Genomic DNA, 14454 nt, shown 5'->3' with positions numbered 1-14454 from the left:
TGCATCTATTAGTCTTCTACATATCTGCCTGAAATACAGGTTCTTTTATAGGTATCCAATATGGCTGAATACTTCAGCAGCCAACGATTGCTTATTAAGGGGACACTATTGTCACCAAAACAACTACATCTTAATGTGGTTGTTGTGGTGAGTATAATCATTCCCTGCAGACATTTTCATGTAAACGGCTAAATGGTGGCTTTAACACTGTAGGGCGTTTGTGTTCCTGACCCTATAGTGTTCCTTTAATTTTTTACTTATTTAGTCTTTCTGGTACTAGAGGTTGTGGCTAACAAAGCAGGTTTCAGGTGCAGCATTCTACAAAACATGAATTTATTTATTTTTTATGCAAAAGCTATGAAGAAATAAAAAAAATATATATATATCTTGGAGGACCACAGGGTGCAGTTTACAGAATTTTGAAAATTCATAGGCCTCACGAAAAGATAACTCCACATCTATGTGAGGAGTTCTCCATTGACGCAATGCACCCTATATCTGCAGCTTTCAGTATACATCTATGTTTTCCACTGAAGCAGATCTCAATGAATGACTAAATAATTACATAGATATGCGTACATGAGATTACTCACTAAAGTACGATTTGATGGGAATTCAAAGTGAATTTAAAACTTAAGTTCAAAATAGCCAAACTATGAAAATCATCATCTATGCTTTAATTTTGTCTACTTCCTGACAATTCTCAGTTTAGTGAAAATGTCTGACAGTGTTTATTGTAGAAAGGGCATTCTCCTGTACAGAGGTTCTAAATTGCTAGATAGCCAGAGTTACTGTATCAAAAATGAGAAAGCTATAGGTATTTGAAGAATACAAAGTATTTGGAACCCCAGACAATTTTAAGGGGTGATACTCCAGTGCTCCATCATTTATTCTGTTCCAGAATATGGATGAAGCTGTAGAACGGGTCTGTATCATGTAAATTGTTGTTTCTGCAATTATACTCTCTAAAACTTTGCAAAAATGTTTATTTAGAATAAAACAATATTATAGCCATCTGTTGACTATGGGGGTACTGGTCTTGAGGTTTACATTAGTGATTTAACTCAAGATATAAAGTTTTAAACCACTTGATCTAGCCACTGTGTCCCTGGAGAACAGCTACTACATCATCTGTGCCATTTAGCCTAAAAAAAAATAAAAAATTCTATCATTAGATTTTTTTTTTTTCGTCACAAGCACACAAATCATTTTATGATGTGCAGTTAATATAAGATATGTTTAGTACCTGGAATACTATGTGATTGTGTAAATTATGACTTTGTTTTTAGTTGCATTTTGATTAGTATATTAATAAACAATGCATATGGGAACAGAATAGTCATATATTATGTCCTTTTCATGTGATCAAATTATGATTTGAGTTAAAGGGACACTGTAGTCACACAGACTAGTTCATCTCAATGAAGAGGTCTGGGTGCAATCATGGCCCTGTGCTTTAATTACTGCTATGTAAAACATTTACACTTGAATGGCCATTGGAATGATACTAAAAAAACTCCATTTATTTAAATGTGCATAGAGATTTTGGACAGTGCATAAGAAGCTTTTTTCTTTATTGTATGTATTGGGGCTGATGTGTACTATAATCATTGCTGCTGCACAAAAGTAATGGGAGTTTAAGCATAGGGATTAATTTTGTATGAATCTTGTAATGCAGTTTTTTTTCCCTCTCTCTCATAAACTTCAATGTTTATGTTTCAGGGATAAATACACCTCTAGCCAGTATAGGCGCTTTTGCAGCATTTAGTAAAAAAATAAAAAACCCAGTCATGACGCGGAGGCCCATAGGAAAACATTATATCACAATACTTTCCAAAGGGGAAGATTGGAAGTGCACACAGCAAATCAGGTCCCCAATATACCGCTATGAGGAGCATTGGCATAGACCATCGTGGAATAAGCTATGCTTCCTTCATAGTGTCCCAGGAGGCTTCCTTCATAGTGTCCCAGGGGTTAGGCAGCTTTGAGGGAGCACATTGGGGAGCTATAAAGAACTAGGGACAGGTGCATTAAAATGTTGCAAATACAGGTTTGTGCTCATGGCGCTATAGTGTTCTTTTAAAAAGTGATTAAGAAAATAACATTTATTGGCAGCCAGGTGGCATCATATTACGAAATGCCTTTGCATTTTCTGTTCTTGAATATTTCACCATTTTGGTGCCAAGGAGTGTGCAACACATTCCGTAGCACTCAAAGTGTACTTCTGAGAGTTTCAAGTGTTCAAGCCAATGATAAGGATTGTTTGATGGGGAAACTGATTAAGTTAGGTGGAATACGATTTATATTACTGCATTCCTTTGTAAATATCTGGCATGCTGTAATAAGTGGGGGGGGATGTGATTAACAGCCAAACTGTATGCCGATGAAGTGTTATTGTGTTCTAATACAGGGATTCAAGCCCCCATTCTACCCTTAGGCAATAATGGAGTCCTCTGTGAAGCACATGGCCTTTCACCAGGCAAAATCAGTTGGGTTGTTGATAAACTCCTCCTCCATTCCCTTCCAATGCAATCCCCCTTCCCCCAGGAGGCACTCTGGTTCTGTTACATCCTAAGGGATTGACTAAGGGAGGTGTGTCCAGCAGAAGGAGGGGCTAACCTGTTTAAAGCCCTGTGAATAGCACATTTTCTGTCTCTTTTGAATTACCTCTCTTTGAATTACCGCTCTTCACCTTCTCTCTGTCTCCCCTCTCTCCACTATACACACCCTCTCTCTCTTACTCTCAGCTGCTGATCGATGGAGTGGTAACTGTATCACGTGTCTATGTCTGTTATACTATGTTAGTTTAGCCTACTTTCCATTCAGTCAATGATTAGTTTTAGTAGCAACATATACTAGCCTATTTCAAATGTATATGTATTGTTTATTTGTTTAATTAGCCTCTCTTAATAAATATTATTGAATTGCCGAAAGCAAGGAGTGTGGACTGACTTTACACTCGGTTTTTAAGTTATTATTTTTTAGTTATTAATGTTATTATTAATTCCAAGTTTATTCCAACTTGTGAGTTAAACGTTTATTACACATGCAATGATAAGAAAACACATAGCAAAAATATTCAAAATCAGTGTTACCTGAGAGTCCATGAAGATGCCCTTTCTTCACTTCAAGAGGAGAAAGAAAAAAACGAAACAAAGTGTCAGCCCCAGCTGTACTGAATATTTACAAATGGTAACAGACATATACTATATGTTTACATTATGATAAGAGATGGGCGTTTATGCGAACAGAGAAGAGAACACCAAGATATTTGTACAGCTAAAGTGATGTCTACAGTTTTAATCCTTGGACTGTATATCTTAACCATAATATTACTTCACTTATTCAAAATAACCTTAAAGGGACACTACAGTGGTGAATTGACTTTTTTTGGGGGTATATAGCCCTACTTGCCTTCCTTTGAAAATGTATTTTACTTACTTAATGTTGCAGCACTACACCATTTTTGGCATGGGTGGCACAGCCTCTATAGCTGAGATCATCAAACTTGATTATCTCAGCTAATCTAATGCTTTTCCCGAGGAAAGCATTCGGCGGCTATTGCACATGCGCAAATTGAAAAACCTGCATGGACTAGCTATAGACACCAGAAGAACTATATTAAGCCAACAGGTAAACTAGAAAAAAAACCAGCCGAGAGCAACACTTTATGGTGTTATAGGGACAGTTTAGTGCCAAAACAATTCCATCTAAATTAAGTTGTTATGGTCCCAGGAGGCCCTCAGACTCTTACCTCAATGGGTTAAACTGTTTTTTTATGGTTTAACCTCTAAATTGCCTAAAATGCCGATCACAAGTACACTTCCAGGTGGCATCCAGCTCAGGGGCATACCTAGAGCATTTGGCACCAGGGGCAGATCCTGTGTTTGGCACCCCCTCCCTCCTCCCCCAACCACCCTCCAAAAAAAAAAAAAAAAAACCTGCAAATATTTTTAAAAAATGTAATGTATTGCACAAATGTGTCAACTTTGTAAAACCCCAGTCAGCCCCCTTCTACAAAACCCCTGCCCTGCCCCCCCCCCTTCTACAAACCTCTGTAGGGCCCCCTTCTACAAAACCTATGCATTCCCCTACCACAAATCCCCTGCTCGGCCCCCCTTATACAATACCCCTGTCCCAATACAAAATCCCTGACCCCCTCACACACAGTTGCAGGCAGACAGTCACACACACAGTTACAGGCACACACACACACGTACAGGCAGACAGTCAAACACACAGGCAGACAGTCATGCAGTCAGACAGGCAGGCACACAGATAATTACCTCTTTCCATTATGGCTGGAAAGGGGTAACGGAAGCAGTGCAGCTCCTGTAGTCAAGTTGGTAGGGAAACAGGGACTCCTTCCTATGCAGCAGTTACCAGGGGCTTCTGATTGGCTTTAACCTTGCCTCTGCTGCCATTGTAGCCCCACCTCCAGTTTAGCTCCGCCCCCACCGCCTCACAATTTTTTTTCATAGATCCGGGTGGAGAATAATGAAATCCTCCACCCAGGTACCTGCTCTAGCTCTCCCCTGCACTCCTGTCACCTGGCCATGTGTGAACTGCGTCGTCCGCATGACTCACCCTGCTCTATGGCGCCCTGTGCAGCTGCACAGCTCGCACACACCTAAGGCTGGCCTTGTACGAGGGTCATGGCACCCCCTACCTGATAGCACCTGGGGAAGACCATACCCCTCTTAGTTCGCCACTGATCCAACTTCTGAAGTTTCCATTTCAGGAAGCGCGGAGTGCCGATGGGTAGGGGCACCGCTAATTGGCTAAGAAGGTCAGTTGATGCTCTCAGCCATTCAGTGACTCCCCATTCACACAACTGGCTTGGAGAGAAACTTTTCCAAGTGAAATTTCAGATGCCATCTGGGGGGGGGGGGTAGGGCGGGAGCTGAGATCAGCACTGTAGGCAACTTTGGGGTTAAACTGTTCGAAAAATGTTAAACCCCTTGAGGTAAGAGAGAGTTTTTATTTTTTTATTATTTTTTTTTTTTTTAACATCTTTTTTTTTTTTTAAATTCCTTATTTTTGTAGTGCTTATGAATAATACAATACAATATACCTGCGGTACCCCAAAGGTAATCCACAAGTTTGCCATTAACATCCATAACATTAGGGTTCAGATCAATACATGCACAATTTTTTGCAAATAGGAAATTACATGGTATACATATGTCAGCAGTGATCGTGTAGTACAGTGGTGGTATATATAGCTAGAAATGCTGAACAATTTTGTAACTTTAATGCATTCCCTGCCCAAGAATTGCAATTCTGACGTTTAGTAGGTTAATATGGTGGCAGGATGCATTAGATGCCCCTCTGAGCATAATTAGTTAAGGTCCAGTAGGCTGAGGGTAGGTGAGAGAGGTAGTGCCTATAGTAGGGGGGGGGGGGGGGGGGAGAAGAGAGGGAGGGTTGTTAAGTGAAGCAAAAATAATAATGAGCAGTTATTTCACAGAGAGGCGACGCTATCGCGCCATAATTATAGAACCAACTATCAACTCTAATTCTGAAACAATATCTGTGGCAATTATGAACCACGGGTAATAGACAGTCACGGCATTGTTAGATAGTTACAGAACAGTTCAGGGCACCGGAGTGGATGCCGATTCTCCTCTTTGGGCTGCCGGTATGAACGGGCGTGTTGTAGCCGGGTCCCATGTTGTTGAGGACCTCTGCGGTGTAGCTGCAGCTTGCTCAAGTGTGTGTTCCTCCAGGGCGAGCTTCTGTAGTGCGGCTGGGATTTCAGCTGCTTCACGTATCTTGAGGTTGCCGTTTTCCCTGGGTACGAGCAGGCTTCTGGGTGAGCCCCAGCGGTAGGGAATATCATGTGCCAGGAGCATTGACGTTAAAGGTTTCAAAGACCTTCTCCAGTCCATGGTGGCTTTGGACACGTCCGGGTAAAAGGACAGGGAATGGCCCTCAAAGTGTAAGGGAGTTTTGTTGCGCACTGCCGCCATGAAGGTAGTGCGGTCTCGGCCTTGTTGGAAACGCACTATCACGTCTCTCCCTTCCTCCGAAGTACCAGGTTTATTTTTGGCGAGCCGGTACCAACTGTCCAGTGGCATCCCTTTGGCCTGTTTTGCCGGGAAGAGCAATCCCAGCATTCTACGAAATAGGTGCGGCAGTTCAGCAGCCTCCACCGCATCCGGTAGGCCGCGGATTTTGATGTTCTTCCAGCGCCTCTTATCTTCGAAAGCGGCCATGTTGTCTTGTTGTTGTTGGTGGGCTTGTTGCAATGCTAAGAGCTGTTGCTCAACCGCCTGAAGTCTACAGTCCTGTGCTGCATTGGTAAGCTCTGTTTTTTGCAAGCGGGCCGATACCCCTCTGATCTCTTCTCTGAAAGTGCCGATGTCAGCTGCTATATTGCGGCGCAGCTCACCAAGCATATCCCTCAGCTTCTGCTCCGTGATCGGAGGACTCATGGGTGTGTGGGTCGGACCGGGTTTAGTTTGAGTGGTGTAGTCACCCTCTTCAGATCCAGAGGTTTCACCCGAGGAGTGATAAAAGTTTTCCACCTGGGCCGCCATCGCAGGCCTCTGGGAGTTTCTGGGCCTCTGCAGGAGGACTCCGATATCCGCCATTGCGGGTGTTTTGTCCGGCTTCGGTTTTTGCTCCGTCGCCCCATGTTGTCCGGAGAATAGACCGGTACCAGTGGTGTCGAATTTGTAGGTTTTTCGACGTTTTTGTGGTTATTTGAGCGTTTCAGGCTCAGAGCTCGAGACATGTGCGTCCTCTCTGCTCGGCAGCTGGCTCCGCCCCCCTTTTTAACATCTTTAAGAATTTTTATTTATGTTTAAAGGACCACTCTAGTGCCAGGCAAACACTCGTTTTCCTGGCACTAGAGTGCCCCGAGGGTGCCCCCACCCTCAGGGTCCCCCTCCCGCCCAGCTCTGGAAAGGGGAAAAGGGGTAAAACTTACCTTTTCCAGCGCTGGGCGGGGATCTCTCCTCCTCCTCTCCGCCCCGTCGGCTGAATGCGCATTCAGCCGGTCGCATAGGAAAGCATTTACAATGCTTTCCTATGGACGCTTGTGTGCTCTCACTGATTTTCACAGTGAGAATCACGCAAGCGCCTCTAGCGGCTGTCAATGAGAGCCACTAGAGGACAAGGGGGAAGGCTTAACCAATTTATAAACATAGCAGTTTCTCTGAAACTGCTATGTTTATAAAAAAATGGGTTAACCCTAATGGGTTCATTAAGCTGAAGTGGTCTGGGTGCCTAGAGTGGTCCTTTAACGCAGTCTTTTACAAAATAAAACTATTTACTAATACACAAGAAGTCCCTTTTTTTTGCTCTTCAGCCCCTAAAAAAGGCAAAAAAAAATACACACCTTAAATCAATCAATCTTTACCCATTGAAGGCTCTGTGTAGACTTGACCAATCAAAGCACTCTTGCCCATATTGCATAGCATGAGAAATTGCTTTGCAATTGCTGACAAAGTGCAGGAAAGCATGTGACAATAGTCACCAACACCAGGAGGACAGACACTTTATGTAGGTCCCCAGATGACTTTTATGTTTAAGTCACCTTGTGCCCACTATAGGTGCAGGATGCGTATTTCTATTAAATTGATAAATGTTTTGTTTGTGCGCTCCTGCCCTGTTAATGCAAGGGGTCCACGTTATAATCCAGACGTGGACCCCTTGCTCACGGTGCCTAGGGAGATATCAGCTATGCCTCACAAGGCTGAAACGATCGTCTGGGGTTGCTGTGTCTCTCGTGCAGAGGGAACTTGCTGGCATTTCGGATCTAGACTGCCCGTATGGGTGGGACCAGTCTGATATGTTTCAGAGAAGTTCTCTCTGTAATGGCACAAGATGAGCAAAAAACAGCTTGAGAACTGAGCGGGGACTGACCGAAGGGCAGGCTATTTCAGCTGCTGCCCGTTCTCAGTATTCTCTTGCGACCCATTTTTTACTGCCCTGTTAATGCTTTCTACCAATTAGGTAGATTTGGCTGTGGAGCCTGTAGAGTGCCATCTGTTGATTGTAAAGCTATATGCACTACCTGAATAGCAAGGCTAGTTCATTTGCATATTCTGGTAGATTTTAATATTATGGTTTCTGCGGGCAGGTAACATTTCTTGCTTCAACACCCCTTTATGAATATGTTATTGTATTATTATGAGTAGGATTGGTTGTCTGTATTAGATAGAGTGTGTTGCCATAAGTTAAATATAGTGTTAGTTCCATTGGGAACTGTGTGGTTTGTTCAGGGATCACTGTAACAGATTCTTTAGACCTGTTGAGTGGCTGGATTTCTGGGAAAAATTAAATAAAAAAAGAGACCTGAGAGCTACATGTGCCTAAGTTTTAGGAAAGGAAGGATGAGGTTTTGATACCTGCCTAGAAGAGGTAGAGGCATGATACCTGCCTGGATGAAGAGAGCTGCATGTTGGTCTAGTCGAAGAGGTCCCAAGGCACCCCAGTCAAACTTAAAGGACTGGGTCTCTAGTGCTTCAGGGTCCCTGGTTGCAGAGAGGAAGTTGACCTAATGGAAGTACTTCAAGAGCTCTGTCACACAGCTTATATAAGGGCTTTCCCTGCCATCAGAGCTCAGTCTGCATGGAACCCTCTATGGGTAAAGATGGATTCATTTTATTACCATGGGGCCTTTTCTTTTGACTTTTTTAATGTGGTGACTTAATGTGCCCATCTTGGACCTGAATTACAAATTCCGAACCTTGTTAATTTGTAAAGACAATGTCTGAATTTTGCTCTCCGTTTTCTAGTTTAGTCGATTTACACAGTGTTCCTTTAAATTTACAGCTGAATTAAGATTCAATAAAATGGAAAAGTATAACAATATATAATCCATATTTAAACCACTACAATGCTATTTTAAATCCATTATCTTGCCATTAATATTTATGTCTGTTTACAATGTGCACAATTCTAAAAGTTAAAATTGCAAAATAATCCTAATTATTTGTTTCCTAATGAGCTAATTACAATGGCATGGCAACCAAATGACAAAATTGTCTTTAAAATATATAAACGGTTTGAGTTGTACAATGTTTCTAAAATCAGACATTGAAGCCTAGTTCCTACCATTCATTTTTCCATTCTCTTAATTTATGCAACTAATGAATACATGCATTTTGAAACCATGTAACTATGCTAACCAGATGTCTGTAATATATGTTAATCAAACTCAAAAACAGGTACGACATTTCTTTGCTCTATATTTTAAAATGCAAAAACAGGGGGGTGGGGGGGAATCAGTTATTGCCAAAATGAATAATATAAGCTTTATTTTGATACAGTATGAACAAAAAAAGCAACATATCTTTCCTTTCAGTACTTGCATGCATACATGTACTATTAAGGCTAATTAATGTATTTTCAGTCATACAGTACCTTTGATAAAGAGCAACACCACCATCACTTCAGAGGGTTCTGGAGTCCCAGGCAGTTTTGTAGCTGAAGTAGATCTCACACCTGTCTGTCTCCAATTTCTGCCAGAGTACCTGTTCACTTCACCAGTCAATGCAGAGTCCCAGCCAATGCTTACACTAATAGTGTTACGCCCACTATATCAATACTATTAATGTGCAATTTACCCCACGTTTCCTAGGCAATTGCAGACACCCATGGTGCCATGGCAAACATACTCAGTGTTAAGGCAGGGGAAGGGATATCTCTAGTATTCCAATTTCCAAAAGGAATCCTTACTTACAATAAATAAATAAAATGCTAGAATTAAAGGCAAAGCCAAAAGAATTTAGTTCTGAAGGCTGTCTTCTAGGAATATTGCATTAGTATATAGTCTATTAAAAGAGCTCACTAGTTGAATAGTTGCAGAATACTTCTCTTAGATCCCTGTCTAAGGAGTCTCTGGAACTATTCAGCGGCAAGCAATAGAGGCACGCCCTATATGGAGGAAATGAGCTCTTAAAGGTACAGTACACCACAGGGATAGAAATCAGTCTGTTGGGATTGAACAGTGCTCATCCTGGAAAACAAAAAGTCTACAACTATCTCCCAGTCTTTCTATTCTTTTGGAGGAACAGTATAAATTAGAGACAATTAATCTGTTATTCAGATACAGCTGTGTTTTGTATTTAGGTGTGTGTGTGTGTATTACTTTATTGTATATGTAGAATTCTAAATGATTTCTGTTTAAATTGTAGCTAATCTGTGTGTATATATAAAATGTATGTAACTTTACAAAATACCATTATTGTTACAAATTGGTTAAAATTAACTGCAGAAATACAAATCCTACGTCTACGTTTCACTAAACTCCGAAATGTAGAGGTTTGAAGCAGCATGGCAATATTCAAGGAAAAACGGCTTATTGTTACAATTCCTGTTTAGTTCATAACCTTGTGTAAATTGATTTGATGTGAGGTAAACATATGAGAAAGGTATGCTTCACTGCAGAGTTACTAAGAATACAGCCTACAAATATGTATTTTTATAGTCAACTGCTGGTCTGGCAACTAGATTACACTTTGAAGCAACCACTGGGGACATTAACCCCTTAAGGACCAAACTTCTGGAATAAAAGGGAATCATGACATGTCACACATGCTTCTTGTCTCTGGACAGGGAAGGGGGAATAAACATAAATAGTACAGGAATCGTTTTGGGTAGGATATGGACTGTGTTCTCACCCCCCACAGAACACAGCCCTATCCTATATTACACACTGAATCCACCATACACACATATCCTACGTGGAGACCTTCCATTTACATTACCAACCAAAAGTGAAACTTTATTTTCACTTTACTCCGCAAACTTCCAGGTATTGGCTGAAGCTTGTAAGATACTCCCCCTCATTTACCTTGACTACCCTTTGTCTACATATTATAATTTATTTATTTTTACAATGTCACCATCTTTACCTGTAGTTTGCCACTATCATTTTCTGTACTGCAGTTTTTCCTTCTTATTTTCAGTGAATCGTTAATGAATATATAGTTATTATTATTTTGGGTGAAATAATTTGGCAGCTATTTTATCGTATAGAAAGAATGTTTGCTCTCTCTTTCTCCAATCCTTTGCCAAATCCTAGCGGTAAATACCTTCACCTAACTATGCGTTGCCATTCCTTTTTAAGGGGCCTTCCCTTCACCTAACCAACCAACAGAAAAAAGAGAAACTTCATCTTTATTTAACACTAACCCACTCTATTTCCTTCATTCTTCTAATGTCCAAACCTGGTATGAGTTGTAATGGTAATGCACTATGAACTGCCACTTTGTTCGAACAACTCGGAACTGAAGGACTGTGGTCGACCAAAAGAGCAAAGTAAATGTATTTCAGCAACTGTACTAGGTTATGCATAGCCAATAGAAAAAGACTATGAGAAGAGCCTAAACCTAATGGTTTGTTGATGGTCAGCAATGGCATTGTGGTGAGGTGTTGATGAATAAGATGGAGTATAGAGGGAAGGAAGAGTGATATTAAACTTCCTCTTTGTTATTAGATATTAATGGATATGTTTGAGGTTTTCTGTTTAAAATAATCTAATGGTTTGGTTTAGTATGTGTTTATTTAATAATGTGCTGTGGCTTGTTTTCCATTAACACACAGTAATATAGGCGATATCTTTATATGGCAAAGTGATGTTGGAGGTTAACAAAAGTTCATGGGGTATATTCATCTATCACATATATTTCTGTGAGTGCAAGAATATTTTGTGAAGATAATTCACTAACGTCTAAATGGTCTTGCTCTAGACCATCCAGGGCAGGGCATGCCATAATCCAGACATTGGCCTACTATAGCTTAGGATATAAGGTTATGGATGCCACCCCTCTATACCGATATGGCTATAGGGGCAGAGGTGGGCAGATCGATATTTTATTCAGTAGTGCAGGGCATCTTCAAACATTTATGAGGGATTACTTGTGAGGCATGGGGGCACCACATGTGAATTTTTATTACTGTGCTCTCATCCACTGGTGGGGGCTGGGGGAAACTGTGTTGGGTGGTTTTCCTTACTTATTTGATGGACCCTGCTGTGTGGGTGCTAATAATGGCTGTTTATAGCTGTCCAATCACTAGTAGGTTTAACTTTAGCAGCTGTGTATTGAATATTGGGAGGAGAGGGTCAAAGGGTGACCAGTGAAATCCCCCCTTATATTACTACACACACACACATATATATATATATATATATATATACATTGCCATAGGTTTTTAACTACCAGTAGGAAAGTTGTTAAAATTTAATTTGATCTGGCTGCAAAAGATCTGTACATTTTATTTTGCTGAAAGATCCAATATCCATCAAGTGTTTAGTAAATATACCAATAGTATGTATACTTTCTATAGGACTCGCATATGATCACTGAGTTTAAAACAAACACCGGAAGGCACTAAATGAGATTCGCTTATTCAGTTAAAGTGACTGAATTTCAATTGGATTTGTCTGAAGTAAACATGGGGATTGCAAATCTGGTTGAAATTGAGCATTTTAACATAGATTTCTTAATACAGAGCTTATTTGTAGAGATATTCACTAAAGTCCGATCTCAGCCTGCAAAATCTGGCCATTGTTGATGGAATTCATCAACGTCCCAATTTTGTAATTTAGACTTGAACTTGGTCCAGATTTAAACTGCAAACTCAGCAAATCCAGGCTCAGAGAATTTAACTCCAGGCCTGGATTAAAAAATATTTAAATGATTTGGGGAATAATTAAAATTATTTGGCAGCACAAGGGCTAATTATGTGGCTGCTGACATAAAATCAACAAGACTCCCAATTTGCTATAGTGGAGATATTGTACTGCAGATTAGCAGATGGGGGCATATCTGGTAAACATTAAAGGCTAGCAAATGGGCTGACATTGCTACCCAGTCACTGTGGAGTTTGGGTGGGAGATACTTTAAATGCTGGCATATGGGGGCCCTAATACATGTAAAAAGATAGTGTCCTCTAACCTAGCCCCATTCATACCAGTGTAATAAGGGGGGGGGGGGGGGGAACTAGGAGGGCCAGTATTAGACTATTTTGATTCCCCAGCTTTGATTCCCCAGCACCGAGGGAGCCCGGCGCTGGAAAAAGGTAGGCATTTAACCCCTTGCTCACCCTAGAGCCCAGCGGGAGGGGGACCCAGAGGGTGAGGGGGACCCAAGGACCATATAGAGCCAGGAAAACAAGTATGTTTTCCTGGCACTATAGTGGTCCTTTAAGTGAGATTTGGAACTAAGGTTCTGTCACATATATTTATTAAGGAAAGTTCAATGTAACTTTGGTGTATGGGGTGAGTACTTCTAATACAGAAGAATCTGCTGTAAAAAAAACAAAAAAACAAAATCAGCACAAAATAGATGCTATTCTTTTTTTGAAATCTGAATTGCAAAATGTTGGTTAAAATATTTAATTTGGAACATTTATGTAGCTCAACAGTAGTTACAGCTTGGCTGTTTTATTCCTCAATTTTGCAATATGAATATCAGTTCACTATTATTTATTTCATATTTATTTATTACTGGCATTTATAAAGCACCAATATATTCCTCAGCGCTGTACAATTGGGAATAAGACAAACACAAAAAAGAACAGACTGATACAACAGGTAGATTGAGCTTACAATCTAAAGATTAAAATGGGTAGATGAGGCAAGAGGTATGTGAATTTGTATGTGATGGCAGAGATAATTAATAGTATAACTGCAGCAGCTGATAACATGTGAAGGTAATAAGGAGGTGATTGGCTGTGGTTTCAAACAGCTGGAGGTGCTTGCTATATAGTTAGACGTAACGAGGACATGAGGAGGGGAGGGTGGTTGGGTAGAGCAGAGTCAAATGAAATGGCCTTCTTTTTGTAGGGATGGATGAGGGTTTGAGCCTAAGGAAGAATGATAAGACATTAACTTAAAAGGAATTTACAGCTGGAAGTGGCAAGCAGGAGGGGGAGGAGGAATGGAGCAGGCCAGCCATTTGTTATAAACAATTAAATATCTGCCAACCAAAGTTCTAGTAGCCAGATTATTAATAACTACATGTAACAGCAAGTACAAAATATACAATTCCGTTTAAAAAAAAAAAAAAAAAAGTCTGATAGTATCCACGATGTTATTCTTTTGACAAACATTGGGAAGCACTTGGGAAATAGTGATCACAATATGGTGTCTTTTAAAAATAAACTAAAAAAAAAAGCAAATGCACACAGGGTATACTAAAACGTATTATTTTATAAAGGCCAGTTTCAAGATTAGGACTGCTTTACAGCTCATTGACTGGCATAAACTGTTTAGTTAAAAAACACAGAGGATAAATGGAGTATTTCAAAATAAATATTAGAAATGTACATGTGACGAAATGCCTTTTGTCACTTGATTTTTAGGTGACAAGCTGCCCGTTGCCCCTGGCTGTTGGAGGAGCCTTATTGCCAGCCTCCTTCCTCATGACTATGGCCCTGGGGAGATTTTGTCCTTTTAAAAACATTAATTGGCCATATCGGATTTTATTTCACTAC

This window comes from Pelobates fuscus, chromosome 3, assembly GCF_036172605.1.
Source record: "Pelobates fuscus isolate aPelFus1 chromosome 3, aPelFus1.pri, whole genome shotgun sequence".
NCBI lineage: Eukaryota > Metazoa > Chordata > Amphibia > Anura > Pelobatidae > Pelobates > Pelobates fuscus.
The sequence above is the reverse complement of the archived record's forward strand: the minus strand, read 5'-3'. Positions refer to the sequence as shown.